Raw genomic sequence first — 18,152 nt, forward strand, 5'->3', positions numbered from 1 at the left:
TGGTGAAAAAAATGTTTATTAAACACTTAGCATATGTCAAACAAAATGGGACACATTGCAATATCTTTAGTATCTGATCTTCAGTATTGTTGTAAGGTTCTAATTAGATAAGTCATAGCAACATCAACTAATAGTAGTCACCAGCATACTAATAAAAAATGAGAGAAATAAAGGATCTCAGGTTAAATAATAGAGTAAAATTTCTCCTTTTAAGTCTGTTCTGCTAAGATATACAGTTTATATATCTATTCAAAGGGAATTTAAATTCCTGACTTCAAAGGATTGTTATAATTACCTGTAAAGAAAAATTATGAATTCCTAAGGAAAATTCCTAATAAAATACAATCCAAATTAGAAAGTAAAAAATAAAGTAATAGAAATCAGAGCAAATGGTCACAGATATAGTATCTCCTAGATGGACTATGGTTTCCATGGTTACAATACAAAGAGATCTGAGAGAAAGAAGTCTAGATTAAGTGGAGGCTTATTAACAATGGAAGGGGAAGACAGAGCAGAACAGACACTGGAGAAGGACTGAGCTTGCAAAGATGAATGAAAAATAGAGAATGGAGAAAAATAGTATGGAGGGGGCAGTTTTTGTCTAAGCAAATGTTAACTCTGGAACATAGGGAAGAAGGGGAAAGAAAAGAGGACATGGAAGATTGCTAGACATAGTCACAGATAAGTACATGTTGACTAAGGCTCCCACCCTTAACAATTCTGTTATGGTTATAAGTGATATGGATCTATTATCTTACAAATAAGATGGTAGAAGGGGTTGAATTAGTAGAGAAACTGCTTCAGTAAATTCCTGTTAATCAGAATTCCTAGAGACTGAATGAACTCAGACTCTACTACTTTCTGTGTTTCATCTCAAATGGCTAGAAAATAGCCTACACAAAGCACATACATTTAACTTCTGGTGGGGCCTAGTATCTGACATTGTGGTCCTGACCTCATATCTTAGGACATTCTATTAAATTATTAGAAGGACAATCTGTAACTTCCAAAAATTTGCCCCCCAACAAAATTATGAAAGATTGTAGGTTGTGTTTTTTTTTTACTTAAATGCCTAGTTTTTGGAATTATAAAATAAAGAAATAAAAAGAGGGTCACATCAGTTTAATTCATTTCATTCTGTAACAAAAGAACCAACAAGTAACAATAATTAAACATCTTTCAATGCTGAAAATAACATTAAATTCAAAACATGGGTCAAGTTTGACAAGTTATTTTGCTAATACTTTTCAAGAGTATTACCTTATGTACAGCAGAACAGCAGCCCATTAACAATATCCAAGCTAAAAGTTATATATGAGAAAATCATGGCTGTTCCTCTGCCTCCAAGACATATTTCTAAGTCATCCCCAACCTTTTTTCCCCTGTTGTTTACACTGCAAAATGCAGGAGTAGAGGTGGAATGAAATCATTTGATCATATTACTCACTCAAAACTACATAGAAATCAGTGCCAAAGTTAAATGGAATTTATATCTAATCCTTTTCTAAAAAAAGTTTTTAAGTTCATAAAAACTACTCAGAACAAATATACATATGCATACATGTAACATATGCAGTTTTATATATATAAATTATATCAAACATGGAATATTATATATATATATGTACATATGTATATATATGTACATATATATATATATATATATATATATATATATGTGTGTGTGTGGGAGAGAGGGGATATTTGTGAAGAGGGAAAAGAAAACAGGAAGCAATAAAAACTGAGTTACACTGTGATTAAAGGTTGCTCTTCAATATTCCTTTGCCCTTCAAGTTTCTGTATGGAGGTTAATGGCACACATGTGTGAGTACAAAACACTTTTTTTTTAAAATTTAAATATACTTTTTAAATGTTTTCCTCACATCAACCTTATGATATAAACAGTGCAAGCAGTAATCTCCCCATTTATATATGAAGAAACTGAGGCACAGAGCAATTAAAGATTTGCCCAAAATCACAAAGCTATTGCCAAAACCAGGTCTCAAATCCATATCTGATCACTTCAAGAACAATATATGATCCCTCCATTGCACCACAAGACTTCTCTTGTTAGATCGTGAAAAGGATCATTACCCCCATGAAGCTGAGACAGATTAGTTCTTCTGGAGAGGAGGAAGGAAAATGAAAAACAGAATAAAATAAAAAGTGTACAGCAGAGAATGAAAAAAACTCCAAGGAAGCGAAGATGGACAATTATGAATACAATGGCTTCATAATGCTTTCTGGAAATGGAAACGTATTTTGAATCCTCCCTGATAATCTGCTGGGCATATGACAGTTTTGTTTTCTTTTGTTTTTGTTTTTGTTTGTTTTTTCTTTTTCTCAATTTCACTTTCAATTTTGTTTTCTTCTTATTTTGCATTTGTTTTAAATAAATAAATAAGTTGATGATAAAAAAAATTTAGAAAGAATTGCCCTCAGGTGTTATCTATTCTTCCTCTTATCTGAACGCTCCTCTACAAAATTCTTCAAAAATAATCATTAAGCCTTTGATAGGAGCCCCAATAAGGAGAACCCTCACTCTCCTACTCCCCAGTCCCCAAGAACAGCTGGAACAACTGTTCCTTACATAACAACTGTTTCCTTATATACAAACTCTATTTGCTTCTTTGAAACTTCCATCAATTAATCAGATATGCATCCTGGGTTCAAGCAAAACAAGTGTAATCCCTCTTCCACATGATAATCCTTCAAGTACTTAAAGTCAGATATGTATCTCCTAAAAATTCTCTTTTCCAGGCTTAATATTTCCAGTTCTTCCAACCAATCCTCCTATGGTACATATTTACTAATATGAATAATAACAGTAGCTAACATTTATATAGTACTCTGAAATTTTGCAAAGCACTTTATAGGTATCTTCTTATTTGAACCTCTGTGGGAATTGAGTGAAGCCCAACTTTATCTTGTGACTCGTTTTTTAGATCTACTTCAATTCCCTTTCTACTCAATTATGAGTTTAATCTGATTTCTGTCTTATGTGAAAACTTTATTCAGTTATGGAAATTGTGAGAAAAAAATTTTTTTTTGCAGTATTTGAACTCAGCTCTGTGTAACCAGGAAGCTGGACCACCTCTACTTGTTGCTAAGAGACCCTTAATTAAAGGACCAATGTTATCTGACCAGAAATCCAGTTAGACCCAAAGACTATTAGAAGTTTTCTATTAATTATATATTTCAAGCACCTCATATGTCTTATCTGAAAATTGGCTCCATACTGGTCAATTATTGTTTACTTGTTCCTTTAAATACAGACATTAACAGGACCTCTTATTTTGTTTTCAGGAACTGAATCTATTCACTCTCCACCTCCCAAGTCAGAAAGTCCCAAATCTTTGTTCCAATTAGAAATCTAATTACCTAATCTTGCATCCTGGTTTATATTCTACTAATTGTTTTCTTTTGTCACATAAAAATCTTTCTCCCTCCGAGTTCTGGGTCCACTATCAAGCCAGGCAGGCCTAGAACCAGTCTGTTATGCAATTGGCATGTGTTAGTTAATAAACTGACGTGACTAGAAGCTCAATTCTTGGTTTCTCAGTTATTTCTCTCTTTTGGGCATTTATTGTTTTATTTTATTTATTTAATATTTTTTACCAGTTGCATTCAAAAAAAAATTACATTTGTTTCTAAAATTTTTGAATTCTAGGTTCTCTCCCTTATCCCCACCCAAATTAAGAAACCACTTTTGAAATTATGCAAAATATTTCCATAAAAATCAAGTTGTGAAAAAAATAGATCTTCCACCCTAATGAAAATAAAAACCTTTAAGAAAAATTAGGTTAAAGAAAGAGAGACAGAGAGAGAAGGAAAAGAAAAGAGAGGGAGAGAGGGAAAGAGAAGGGGGAGAGAGAAAGAAGGAGCGGTTTGTTTTCAGACATAATGTTTCTTTTCTGGGTATGGATAGGATTTTTCATCATAAGTCTTTCAGAGTAGTCATGGATGATTGTACTATTCTTCAGTTATTTCAAAGCTCTTCCACCAGACTTCATAATAATCTTGAGAGGTAGATCAAAGATGAGGAGACTGAGGTTGAGAGAGATTAACTGACTTGCCCACAATGCCACAACTACTGAGTGTCTGAGGCAAACCCAGGTCTTCCTCACTCTAAGTCCAATGTGTCATGCTGCCTCTACTTGGCAATTGATTAGCCTCAACTTCTTCTGGTAACTCTCCAATCTCCTTCTAATGCTGAACATAGTATTCTAACTGTGGTCTGACCAGGCAGAACCCAGAAAGACACCACCACTCTGGTCCAGAACATTCTGCCTTTCTTAATGTAGTCTAAGACTATATTAAATCTTGAATTTGATGTCACACTGTTGATTCACATGCAATCCACTATCATTTTCAAATAAACTGCTGTCTAGCTATGTCTCTCCTATCATATACTTATGGAGTTCATTTTTTATCCCAAGTATAAGGCATGACATTTATCCCTATTTGGTTTTATTAATTTTCTAGGCTTTTAAGATCCTACTAGTAATCCAGTATGTTAGTTTGAAAATTGATAGGCATATATTTAGCCTTTGCTCAAATAGTGCTTTAAAATGTTGAACAACACTGATCCCCATACCATTTCTCTAGAGACCTATTTCCAAGCTGATATCAAATCACTAATTTTTCTTAAGCTCTGGACATTCAGCAAGTTCTGAATATACCTTATTGTGTACAATTTGGTGCAGAGGTATCAATGCAACACTTCTTATTGCGGTCTAAATCAAATTAAAATGTAATTGGAAAATATTTAACAAAATAAATAAAAATAAAAACATAAATAATATCAATATGTGATTTTCTAAATCAATATGTAGCCCATAGAAAGCTTTATGGTATGGCTTGGTAGCCTATTTCTATTCTAGTTTGGCACTACTAATCTAATGCATCTCTATCCTTTTCTATTGCCACAAAAACTGCATAAAAGATATTAGCAAATTCTAAAATCTAGAATAGGAGTCAGCAAACTATGGCCAGTGGGACAAATCCAGCTCACTAATTATTTTTGTCTAGCCAAATCTAAGAATGTTGTTATTTTTAATACTTTTAAAGTTCTATTGAAACAAAGTTATTTCCATTTGTTTACATATGGCTGCTTTCATACTAGACCAGGATAGCTGGATAGTTGTAATAAGAGTATGTGAAGCTCCCACAGCTTTATACTACTTGCTCAGTGCATACTACAAATCTCAGTGATACAGTTATGACTAAAGAATATTTTACTGTACTGGAACATTTTACTCTTTATGTTCATTCATATCCATCATATCAATACAAGAAGAGTAAAAAAAAATTTTTTATCATTTTTTAATTGACATTTTTTTTCTGAAAGAGAAGAATCTTTCTTAAACATTTTTATCAAACACTAAATGGCTGTGAAATTAGCTTTTCCTGAAGATTTAATAGTATTTCTAAATGAATTAAACATAAAATTACAAGGCAAAAAATGCTTACATGTGAAAATTGTATTGTGATGAAGTCAACAAATGACATTAATGTCATTTGAATCATAATGTCAAACTGCTTTATATACTTTCCATGTTTTCAAATATTAAAACAAAAAAACAATGAAATTTCCAATCCCACATAAACTTGCAGATCTTTATTCTGAGTTCAAACCTCAGTTCTAGCAGCAAGACCTTAATGCAGCTACAAAAGAAATTTCCATATTTCAAAAGCTACTTAATGACACAAATAAGGAGTTTCTACCTAAACTTCAATTAGAAGTGATTAATATGCAATGTAATGATATACTAAAAGGCAAACATCAAGAATACAAGAATCTAATTCAAATTATATAAGTGTCTTCTAGGTGATAAATATGTTCACTTAAAATCATTCTCATGGATTGATATTATTTGGCAGTATATATCTATGTGAAAGGGCATTTTCTAAGATAAAACATAAAAGCTCATTACAGATCAGCATTAACAGATGAACATTTTACGAATAATTTTGAACTAAGTTTGAGTCCCAATTAAGTGAAATATTCTAAAAAAGCAATTTTTTTCTAATCAGTAAACTTATATTATGAAAAAGCCCTATTTCTATTATAATTGATAATATTTTATTATTATTTTTTCAATAAAAATTGGGGAAATGTTTTCTCTTTTGTTATGTAAGTGTCTAATTAAGTTTGAAGAGGGTGGAATACTGGGCAGAGATGGGTCTGTGGTTCTCTCTCTCCTCTGTCCAAAGTGCCAAGGCCCAATCCATGGTGAAAGAATTCACCTACTCAAAGCTGTGACAAGAAAGGCTTTATTGATTAGGAAAGGAACACTAAGATGTCTTGGAGGGCAATAAGCTTCCCAGGAGAGAAGCCTATTGCCAGGAGCATAGCTTGCATACACAACAGAATAATAGAACAGGATTTATATCTGATAAGACTTTTCTGCTTCCATAGGATATGGAGAAGTTTGTATAACAAAGGAGTTTCTCTAGAGACTGTAAGTCCTCTGAAGTTTGTATAAGAGGAATTTTTCTCCAAAGAATGTAAGGTTTTGTTGGTCATTTACTTACTGGGCTGATTGGTTTCTCCCTCATCAATATCACCAGTTTTGCCTCTTGACCCACAATGCCCAAAACATTATCTGGCCCTCTAAAGAAAAAAGAAAAAAAAATCTGCCAATTCCTGATCAAGATAAATGATACCTACTTACTTTTGATCTACCAAGCTAATAATCCTTTTTAATAAAGAAAAGGAGTTTGCTCTGGCATAATTTATTCTTGATGAATTCATGCTGGATTTTTGTGATTGCCAATTATTTTTCTAGATGCTTACTAACCATCTCTTCAATAATACATTGTAGAGTTTTGCCAAAAATCAGCCAAGCTGATTGATTAGACTAAGGTTTATAGATTCCATTCTCTTCCCTTTTTAGAAAATTGAGCTATTTGCCTCTTTCCAATCCTTCTATGTTTCTCCTGTTCTCATCTCCAGAGGTCATTGACAGGGGTCCAGAAACACATCTGCCAAAACTTTTAGTCTTCAGAATGTAGTTCATCTGAAGCATGTGACTTGAACTAATCCAGGATTTATCCAACACAGATGTATACTACTGTCTCCTTATTTAACCAGGAAATCTTCTTGTGGTAGGAACTCCTACAGTTCTTGTGGTAGGAACTCTAGGCAGTTTCGTTCACCCAGACCTACCCTAATACTACAAGAGGACTACCCAGAAGAGGGGACCCCGCTACAAAGATCTTTGGAGAAAATCTTCAATTTTGCCTCAAATGAGGGACACTGCCCCAAGTCTTTCTTTCTTTCTTTCTTTCTTTTTTTTTTTTTTTAATGAATTTAAGTCTTAACTGCTTGAGGGGGCAAATGATGGGGGTTGAGGTCCCTTTAAGATTCCTTTCTGATTTATACCCCCTCCCCATGGCTGAAAAAGCTAGGATCTTTTGATTCACAAATCCTGGTCAAAAAGCACCCTTTTTGAATTCCAATGATATCTGGGCTTTCCCAGTCCCCACCAGATCTGAGCTAGCTTTGGCTTTCCCAGTCCCTACTATCTGCTCAGGATTCCCAACCCCCACAAACAGCTTCTTCCTTATCTAAGGACTCATTGAATTCTGGTGACCGCCTCTGGCCCTGGCATCTTTCTACCTTTACCCTTACTTCCAAACCCCAAATAAACCTTTTTTTATCAACCTAGGTTTTCGAGCCTGTAAATATCTTTACAGGGGACTCTGCACCGTCACTAGACTTCATTTAACTATGTATCCTTGCGCCAAACCAAAAGGGGTTCCCCCTTTCCTAACTCTCATCCCCCCCACCACATAGCTATACTCAAATTCTTAAAGTGATGTGACCCTCCACCCATTGTGGAGGAATTCACTGCCCCTTCTTATCTAATCTAATACCTAATCTAATCTCATCTAATCATAAATCAGTCCTCCTCTGCTAATTGCTTCCTTTCAGATCCTCACCATTCTTTTGCTCTCCCTGTTGAAGGAGGGTGAATCCCATTTAACTCACAATCACCCTTAAAAACTGCAGAGAAAGAACTATGTTATATTAACTAATAGTTCCTTTCAAACAGAGAACTGCAGAGCTCATGAAACATCACACACCATGTTACATCATCCAATTATGTCAGCTAGCTGACCAACCAGCAAATCAGCTGCAGAGCCTTTATTTAACCTTTTTTCTTTCTCAAACCAAAAGGGAAAGCAAAGAGCAAAAGGCATTTCTGAAAGGCTCACTTCTTCTCCACCCAGTCAAGTACTTCTTCTTTTGATCTCACTTGAGATTTTCAAGGCTAAGATACTGAAGTGGCTGCCTTTCCTTCTCCAGCTCATTTTACAGATAAGGAAAATTAAGCAAATGGGGTTAAGTGACTTGCCTAGGGTCATACAGCTAGTGTCTATGGCTGAATTTGATCTCAAGTCTTCCTCACTCCAAGCCAGGTGCTCTATCCACTCACTGCACCACCTAGCTGGCCACCTGTACATGGTGCTAGAGAGCAATTCAGTTGTCTTCCTATCATCCAAAGAGCATTATTCTTTATCCAACCAATCAGGAACTAGATGCAGAAATCTTATCACTCACTCAACTTTGATTGGCTTCTACATAAAGCTTTGCAAAGGTGGGTTTTCTGCTGAGTTTGTCACTCACATGGCTCAAAGCATGCCCTCTTGGTACAGGTGAATCAAGTTTCCTTTATGAGATTAAAACTCACAAATTTCCCTTTCCATTACTTACAAAATCGATAGTACTAATTAAACCACTCCATGGTCTCCAATATTTAACATTTTGTTGGATTTAACCTCTAAGCCTTAAAAACAATTGCATGCAAATAAGCTTAAAGACCACATTCTCAGCCATTTCTTAGTCCTCCAAAAGGTCATTTTAACATTCTGTATATCTGAAAATTTTTTCACACTTCCACTTTATAGTTTTTTTGGTATATATGAGTGCTTTTTTTTTTTTTTTTTTTTTTTTTTTTTAGTATATATGAGTGCTTTTTCCACCTCTTTCAGGCATGAACTATTTGTGAATAAAAGGAGCATGACCTTACTTCTTGTACAGGGTTGCTTTTAATCCATTTTATTTTTATTTTCAGTCTCTTTTGGCAACCATACTACTCACATCTTATCAGAAAACTTATTTCCTATACACATGGATTTTATCAAGTTTTATTCAACAGTTATTTTTCTGACCTCAGCTAGCAAAGTGTTTACCTATGAAACATTACCTTACATTCTTACAAGCTGATTTGTTTCATTTTCTTTATGGCCCTTTCAGCAACTAAAATGTTCCCATATTTAAAAGGGCAGCATCTTATGTAAACATTGGCTGTTCACTCAAGTATATGAAAATGCTAATGGGGATTCAAACTAGTAATATTATCATATACATGGAAGTCAGATGTTTCATTTGCTTCACAAAACATCAGTTTCCATATACTCAGGAACATCCAACTTATTATAACATGATAATATCTTGTCCATTAAAATCAATCAGTGATACCAGTTCAAGACCTCAAGAGCAAAGTCAACACTGAAACCTCAAGTTATAGTAGAATGTATCATTGCAAATACATACAGATGATGATGACCCAGGACCTATGAAAAAAAAAAAAAAAAAAAACCTGTTGCCTATGGCTCTATATTTTCAAAATAGTCAAAAGCTTACTTCTTTTTCTTTAATTTAACCCCCCCAATATTTCCTTCACTTAATCCAAGCTAGCAATAATAATACCTAAGTAACTTAAGTATTAATATAGAAATGCCCAAGGTCATTTTAACAATAGGTTTGGGTGAAAATGGGGTCAATGCAGTGTTTCAGCTTGTTAATTTAGAAAGAGAAAACATGTACTTAGAAGATTTGGAAGTTTACTGATTAGAAGACTAAACATTATATCAGGAAGACCGGGGTTAAAATCCTGCCTCAGATACTTATAGTGTGGCCCCAGCCAGGCAAGTCACTTAAAATGAAAAACCTAGACTAGATGACCACTGAGATTCTTTTCGGACCTAAATCTGCATTCCTATATATGAGTTTGAAGCCTAATTTGAGATCTAAAACTGGAGCAGAACTTTGAAATCATCTAATCCTTTTCTTTTCACAGATGAGAAAAAAGAGAGAGAGAGAGAGAGAGAGAGAGAGAGAGAGAGAGAGAGAGAGAGAGAGAGAGAGACAGACACCCAGGAAAATTGAGTAACTTGTCTAATTTTGTTCAGGCAATAAACATCAGAGGAGGAATTTAAACCTAGTTCCTTATCTTTCCATTGCAACATGTTTCTGATAAACCACTGGAAGAAGAAACTAAAACTCATTTTCTCTTCTACAAAATAGAGATAATAATCTAGGATTCTTGTGAACAAAGTGCTTTGTAAATTTAAAAGTGCTCAATAAATGTAAGCTATTTAAAAAAAAAAGACCTGTATTAATTATATTCAATTTACTTGGATATTTTAAATAAAACAAAGCCAGATTTGTTTTCTACGTGAGCTTGAAGAACTCCAAGCATTTTTGAACTACTGCAAGGAGAGAGGAATTTCTGATCACTATGATGATATTTCAGGAGCCAGATAAAATCTTATGAAACCTCCATTTATCCATCAGATATTATTCTAAATTGACATAGCATGATATAGCAGAAAGAACCCTGGATTTGGAATTATAGGACCCTAGGTTCAAATCTCAGTTCTGCCACTTAAAACCTCTATGATCTTGAGGAAATTATCTTATCTCTTTGTTCCTCATTTTCTTTCTCTGAAAATGATAGCATTAGACTAACAGACCTAATTAGTTCTTTCTAATTTTAAAACCCTAGTATGAGCATTACCATACTAACAAAGTAACTAATATGCAACTTGCTTAAGTAAAACATTGTCTCCTCTGGTTTTATTTCCCAGAACTCCAAATTCCTGCTCTTGCTAAACAAGAAATTCTCTGTTGATTAGAGTAAATAGACTTACTTTTCAATATTGAAGTTATAAGAAAGACTTATTCCCTAAGGCTCTTATAAAGTCAAGAACAAAAATGAGATGTGGCTCTAATAGTGACAAGAGATTTGAGGAAGAAAATATTCTATAAATAGTAGAAAATAGTAGCGTTATCTCCCAGAAGAGCATAACCAATTATGTTCAATATTAACCTACTTTCTTCCATTTGGAGAGTTAACAAAAATAATTTGCAAGGATATCAGGGTTTAAAACAGATGAGGGAAGCTCATGAGTAAAATTTGACGTTATAACTACTTTTAAAATAATATCAGCACAAATTAGCATTAGGCATGCTCTCTCTACAACCTCACTGGCTTTTAGAAGACAATATGGGGAGTCATACTAGCTTCTTCCATATGTAGACACTTTACAAATGGTAGAGGTGAAAGATCTCATGGACTGTCAGAAAAAAATCTGAGGAGGCTCTGAGAAATAGGTATGAATTTGCATATCTGTAAATTTTGTTCCACAAAGCCTTTTCTTTGCATGGAATTTCTATACTAAACATTTATCATGGATGACAGCGACCTCTTGTGGATTTGGCCAATTTATGCTGCTGGGGAAGAAAAGTGTGTTTGAACATCCAAGACAAATGTCTCTACTGCCCTCTGGTGTCCAAAAAACTTCATATTTGGCACTTTTTTCATAAAAGCTTTATTGCCTCTGAACTGTTTTATCTATTTTTTAGCAAGAACTCTGTAACTAATTTTTCACACCTAATTACTTTAGATTTAATATTACATATCAAGGATTTCAGAATCTCTGGGTTTAGAACTGTCCTAAATTAGCTTTTCCTAGAATTCCCTCCCTCTCCCATCTAGCCCAAAGTTTTTAATGATTTCTCTGTAGGAATTGTTATTGATAGCTAATAAGCAATATATATATATGTATATATATATATATACATATATATATATTTCATATTTTTAGATATTTCATAGTGGAAAGTGAAAATTCAAACTAATTTAGGGCTGAGAGAATATAATTGGCTCAATTAATATATAAGATAGCAAACACTTGAAAACAGGGATCAAAAGTAGACTCAGGGCAGGTAGCAAGGTGATGACAACTTGGGAGACCACACATTTATTCCAATGATGGTGTTGCCTTCAAAATCTGGAGCATCTTGCTTTGAATGTGATAGCATTCAGTAGTAGCAAATCTTTATCATTTGAAAATGAATTAAATCAAATCAATTTACACAACTCCGTATAAAGGATAAAAAAAGCCTAATGAATAAAATGAGCTAAGCCTAATGAATAAAGTGAATATTCTATTAAGGTGACTTTTTAATTAAAAATAATTACTCGTTTACAGTAAAGCAACAGGATTATTTTTTTTTTCTTGGTTCTCAACTGGTTCAAAAGGCAGTTCCAAAAGAGTCCAAAAAATATTTTGAGCAATGTCATAATTATTTGTGTAGCTTTCCAGTGAGGACCTCAAATAGTAACTTTTTGGGGAATGTATCTAAAATATAAACTCTGGCCTATGTTGTATGTTTTTTTTTAATTAGTCTCCTTGCTTTATAATTTAATATTATACAGAGTGAACCCCCATTTACAATTGGAATGCATCTTTTCAAAAGTCTGAAGTTTTTAATAAGTCAAATTTTCAATAAAGTCAATTCTCCCATAAAACCTGAGCCCACTTCACCATCCCTGAGCTGGAAGTAATCTTTCTGTCACCTGAACTCCCTCAGCACTTTGTATTTCTTTGTAATATAAACAGACAATCAACACACATTAGGATTCAGAGTAGAGTCCCTATTTACTTGTCATCCTCCTGGTGTTTTACACAGCACTTGAGACAATGTATGTATTCAATAAATGTTTAAATTGTTGGATAAAGATTATAATCACGGTCCTATTGCATTCACTAAAAGATGGCAGGGTGGTATTTGAAGGACATACAGAATAGATGTATGGATAGATGGATGGACAAACAGATAAATAAAAAGAGACATTTAAACAGATGGATGGAGTACTGACGTTAGTTCAACTAATGTCTGAATTGATAGACTGAGTTCAAATCTGCCCTTAGACACTAACTAGTTGTTCATCTATAAAATGAGCTAGAAATGGAAATAAGCAAACCACTCCAGTATCTTTACCAAGAAAACCAAAATGATTAAACAACAAAAATAATACACATAACATGTCTGGGTTATTGTTTGCTATTTCATTTATGATTTCAACTTCCAGTTCACCAAATGATTGAAATAACCTAGTGAATACCCCAAACTCCTCATTTTAAGCACCAATTATCACCACACTTAAGCTAAAAAGATATGATGAGCAAACTAAGTAGAATGTGTATTAACCACAGCACATGCCTAGAAATTTATTTTTGTGTTATTTGAGTAACATCAATTAACTATTTAATTTGAGAAATAAAAATTCTAAAAATATTTCAAAAACTTTGAAGTCCTATATAAATATGACCTTTATTATTATTATTATTATTATTATTATTATTATTATTATTATTAGCCTATGTGAAGGCAGGGATTAGTGCACTGGTATCATTTTTATGTCCTGACACCTACTACTAGATTTGTGGTCAGAAGAGATGAACTTAAAATGGAGATAATATTACTTACACTGTCTACCTCACAGGGCTTTTATAGGAAAATATTTTATCAACTTTAAAATGTTATATTACTATAAGCTATATCTTTCTCTTTTTTAAGCAACTAAGTGTGAAAGTGGATAGAGTAATGGATCAGGAGTCAAATCCCACCTCAGACACTTACTGACTTTAGATAACTCTGCTTTGCCTCAGTTTCTTCAGTTGTATAATAAGAATAATTGCACCTCCTTCACAATGTTGTTGTGAGGATCTTATTTGTAAAACCCTTAGTACAATGCTTGGCACATGATAGGTGCTATGTAAATAATATCCTTTTTTTTTTTTTTTTTTTAAACCAAGCAATTCCATTGGTGTAGAGAGCTCCACTTAAAGGACTTCTTCAGTCATGTTTATAATATTACTCTGCACCTTACAGTATCAGTTCTTTTGGACAATGAAAAGTTAAAGGCACTTGAACAAGGTTATACAGAACTCAACTCAGAAAGAGGCCTTAAAACAAGAGTTTTATGATTCCTAAACTAGTTCTCTACCCACTATATCATATTTCTTCTCTATTAATTACCACAGATTATTATGATTAAATTGTATTTTAATTGAATTATGAAATGAATATTCATCTCTCCATTTTTTGTTTTTTGGGTTTTTTTTTTTGGGGGGGGGAGCTGTTGCTGTTTTTGTTTGTTGTTTTTTTCCCAAGGTAACTGGGGTTAAATGACTTGCCCAGGATTACACAGCTAGAAAGTCTTAAGTGTCTGATTTGAACTTAAGTCCTCCTAACTCCAGGGCCAGTGCTCTGTCCACTGTGCCATCTACTTACCCCCATCTCTCCTTCTTTCCAAATACTTTTCAAAACCTACTTTGAGAATATTCTTTGGGGCTAAATATACAGAAGATAAACACTTCATCTAAATAGTACTGGTAGTTCTTTATTTTTTGTTTAGCCCTCTTAATTCTCTCACCTGATCCCTACACAACCAGCTGGATGGAACAGTGATCATTTCTATCTCTACAGAAAATCTTACATCTGTCCCTTGGTTGCCACTCAACTATTACCCTAAATTAGGCCCCTCTTTACTTCTCTAGACTATTACAATGGCCTACTAATTAGATTTCCTACTTTTTGGCTCTCTTTTATACAATCCAAGTTCCACACAGTTCCCCAAATCATTCTTCAACAGAGGTCTAACAACTTCATTCCCTTGCTCAAAAAAACAACTTCCTTTGCTCTAAGATACAAACTCCTTAATTTGACATTTAAAAGCTTTCATAATCAGTTTTCTGCTCCACCTTTCTAGACTTATCTCACACTGCTCCCCTCCCCTCACTCTAATGGCAGCAACACCAATGTTCTTCATACTCAGTACCTTGTACTTATGAAGAGCCTAATGAATAGAATTAAATTTAGGAAAGAGTAAGAGTTGATGCTGAAGACAGTGCCAACTCTAAATCAGAGACTATCAGTACTGAAAAAAGAACCATTGTAACCAAGAGGAGGAGTAGGTTACAGGCTTGGAACCAAGTTGTCACCAGCCTGAGTCCCATCTGAATTCTGATGTTATATGCTACCTAAAGTATTCTCCAAATCCTTATAATTTCTAGCTCATTCAGTGAAGTTTTGGTAAGTTACTACAGAACAGGTTTCATCCTCAAATATCTGTATTAGCTTGCCTCAGTATAATCACTGATTTCTCACCTTGACAATGTGCATATGCATGCACACACACAGGCACATACATATGCACACTCTCTTAAGAACACAGACAGGACAACTCTAGCAGGATTAAATATTAAGCCCCAGGAATTCACATATCATATCACCTTATGATATTTTACTCCAACAATGGCCAAGTATATGCTGGCAGTAAATAATCAGGCAGGAACGATAATAAGTAAGGAATACCAAAAAAAAAAAAAAAAAAAAAAAAAAAAAAGGTAAAAAGGCAGGTACTTGTCCCTCCAGGACCTCACATTTTAATTGGGAGAGATAATATGCAAAAAACTACATACAAGCTATTTTTCAGAATAGATAAAAAGTAATCTCAGAGGAAGGACACTAGCAATGGGGAGGATCAAGAAAAACTTTCTGTAGTTGAGTCCTAAGCTGACTCTTGAAGAAAGTCAAAGAACACAGGAGGCAAAGGTAAGGAAAGGGAATATTCTAGGCATGGAAGACAACCAATAAAAAGGTACTAAATGGGAAATGGAATGGCATGTAGTGTTGTTGGATATATGTTAATGGAGTATGTGCTAAAGAATGATGTGTATGAAGAATGGAAACAGAAGAAAGGGGTTCAAAAGACATTTTTGTCTTTTAAAAGATATCTGATCTTGGAGATTACTGTGCTATGTAAAAATCCCCATTTCTAAACCAGGTCTCCAAATGAAATGCATACTATGATAAGAGTTGCTTTTTAAAAAATGTTTCTCCTAGAGAAATCACTGTCAACTTGAAACATCTGGTCCATAAATTTCAATTAAACCAAGGACTTGCACAAAATTTCAGGAAGGAATGCTCCCAGAATTGAATTCATGGGGCTGTTGTGACAAACAATAAATTGTGGTTTGTTGATTGAATTGTGAAGAATTTTGCAATTTTTAAAGTGTTTTACATATATGTGAGTTATTACTTGTCACAAGAAACACTTGTTCAACATTATGACACATGACTTCCAAATAACATGGCAACTTTCTCCAAATTTCTTTAACTCTCTAATCCTCCAAAAAGAGAAATCATGGACCACATGTAAGCAACTATGGCTAAATCCACACAACAAAGTGGGAATGAATAACAAGGTAAAATTCTTATGAACCAATACTGAGTAATTCTAATCCTTGAGGCACTCACTCAGTGTCTTTTCCCGACAATCTTACATACTCCTAAGAGGAACACAAGCTGACCTGCAGATTTGTACCTGAGGACCATATTGGGATCTCTCTCCTCCTAAGCTGATGTAGAGACTTTGGGGGAATTCCTAAGCCATCAATCACAAGTTGCTGAGAAAAGCAGAGAGAGACAGAAAAACCTGCTGCCTTCTGTTTGGAGGCCCAAGCCTAGGTTAAGGAACTACCAAGGCTACAAGAACTCTGACTAGAATTACTTTTTTTCTTTTTTTAAAAAATTTTAGGTGCTGATTTAGTCCTGCTGGAACAGAAAATGAGGAACTACAAAGGAAAAATTGGGGGAGTAGTTGAGAGAAATGTGTATATCTAGAGTGGGTCAAAAAGAAAGGAGAATAAAACTTAACTAGAGCTGGTCCTACCCCACCAAGAGTACTCAGGACAGGGACCTAAGCCAGTGAAGACTGTTTCCCAAAGCATGGAGACTGAGGCAGTCTGGCAGTGAAGCTTTTTATAAGTACCCAACTCAAATAAGGAGAAGCTAGACTAAGCTATTTTTCTCTACAGTGATTTTTAATTGTCATTTTTGATGGCCTTTTCTCACCCACTAATAACCACAATGAAGCATAAACCCCAGGGAGGCCAAAGATGGAAGGAAAAGTCTTACATATTCAATAATGTTTATAACAATACTTTCTGTTATCAAAAATCTGGAAACAAAGTGGCTATCCTTTAAGTTGGGAATAACTGAACAATTTGTGGTACAAAAATGTAATAGAATATTTTTGTATTTTAAGATATGATGGACATGAATTCAGAGAAACCTGGAAAGACCAATATGAACGGACGGAAAATAAAACAATTTCTTCAATGGCCACAATACCATAATATTAAAAACACGAAAAAGCAATATAAACAAACAAATAAATGTCAATAGCCCTCTTACTGTGGGGTACTAGCTAAAGGTTTGTTTTGTTTTTAATCAAAAAAGTATATTTAACTATTGCATCTTTTGCCCAGGATCTAGTCAAGTTTTCAGTGAAATCCATTTAAGAGTATCTAAACTTTTAAATATGTTGGGAAATTCACAGTACTGCTCTCCTAGGGGTTCATGCCACATAATTCATTTATGAGTGTATAAGCTTCTGCTGTGCCCAAAGTAGACTCCCTTGGAAAAGGTACAATCTGTACAATATACCCAATTCTAAGATATATGAAAGTGTCATAACAAGATTCCAATATACAATTAAGTTTTGTTAGGACAATAAGCAATCTGCAATAGACCTTAATATTTTACTTTGAACAATAATCATTACAACCAACATGCTTCAATTGAGAAAGAGAAATAGTGAATTGACTTAATTTTCAAAATACTTAAGTAAACAAAATTTAAATATTTCCAAGTCAACACAAATCCACAAGGTTTTGCCCGGGTCCCATAAGCCCCTGAAAAACATATTCTACCTGTAAAATGTTTCACCACCCTTTTAAGGAATTAAAATGTTTTGTTTTACATATTTTGTCCCAAAGAAGATGCAAGGAAAATATTTAAATAATGCAAATAAAACATAATTTTTTATTCACACAAAAATACTGGGAAATTAAATAAAGACAAAACAAAAGAGAATAGAAAAAAGTCAGTTATTGCTACTAGCAAAATCCAATGAAACACCAATCATAATATTTTCAAACAATCAAAACAGGAAAGAAAAAAGTCAGCTACGGCTGCCAACCCAGTCCAATTAAATACTGAT

At 34.0% G+C, this 18,152-nt stretch overlaps 1 protein-coding gene across 1 annotated transcript in view; it reads right to left on the reverse strand.

Annotated features, from left to right (window-relative positions):
• Window positions 1–18,152, reverse strand: part of FIG4 (FIG4 phosphoinositide 5-phosphatase) — a 134,049-nt gene that overhangs the window by 114,810 nt on the left and 1,087 nt on the right. The window lies entirely within an intron of this gene.

This window comes from Sminthopsis crassicaudata, chromosome 4 (genome assembly GCF_048593235.1).
Source record: "Sminthopsis crassicaudata isolate SCR6 chromosome 4, ASM4859323v1, whole genome shotgun sequence".
Classification (NCBI taxonomy): domain Eukaryota; kingdom Metazoa; phylum Chordata; class Mammalia; order Dasyuromorphia; family Dasyuridae; genus Sminthopsis; species Sminthopsis crassicaudata.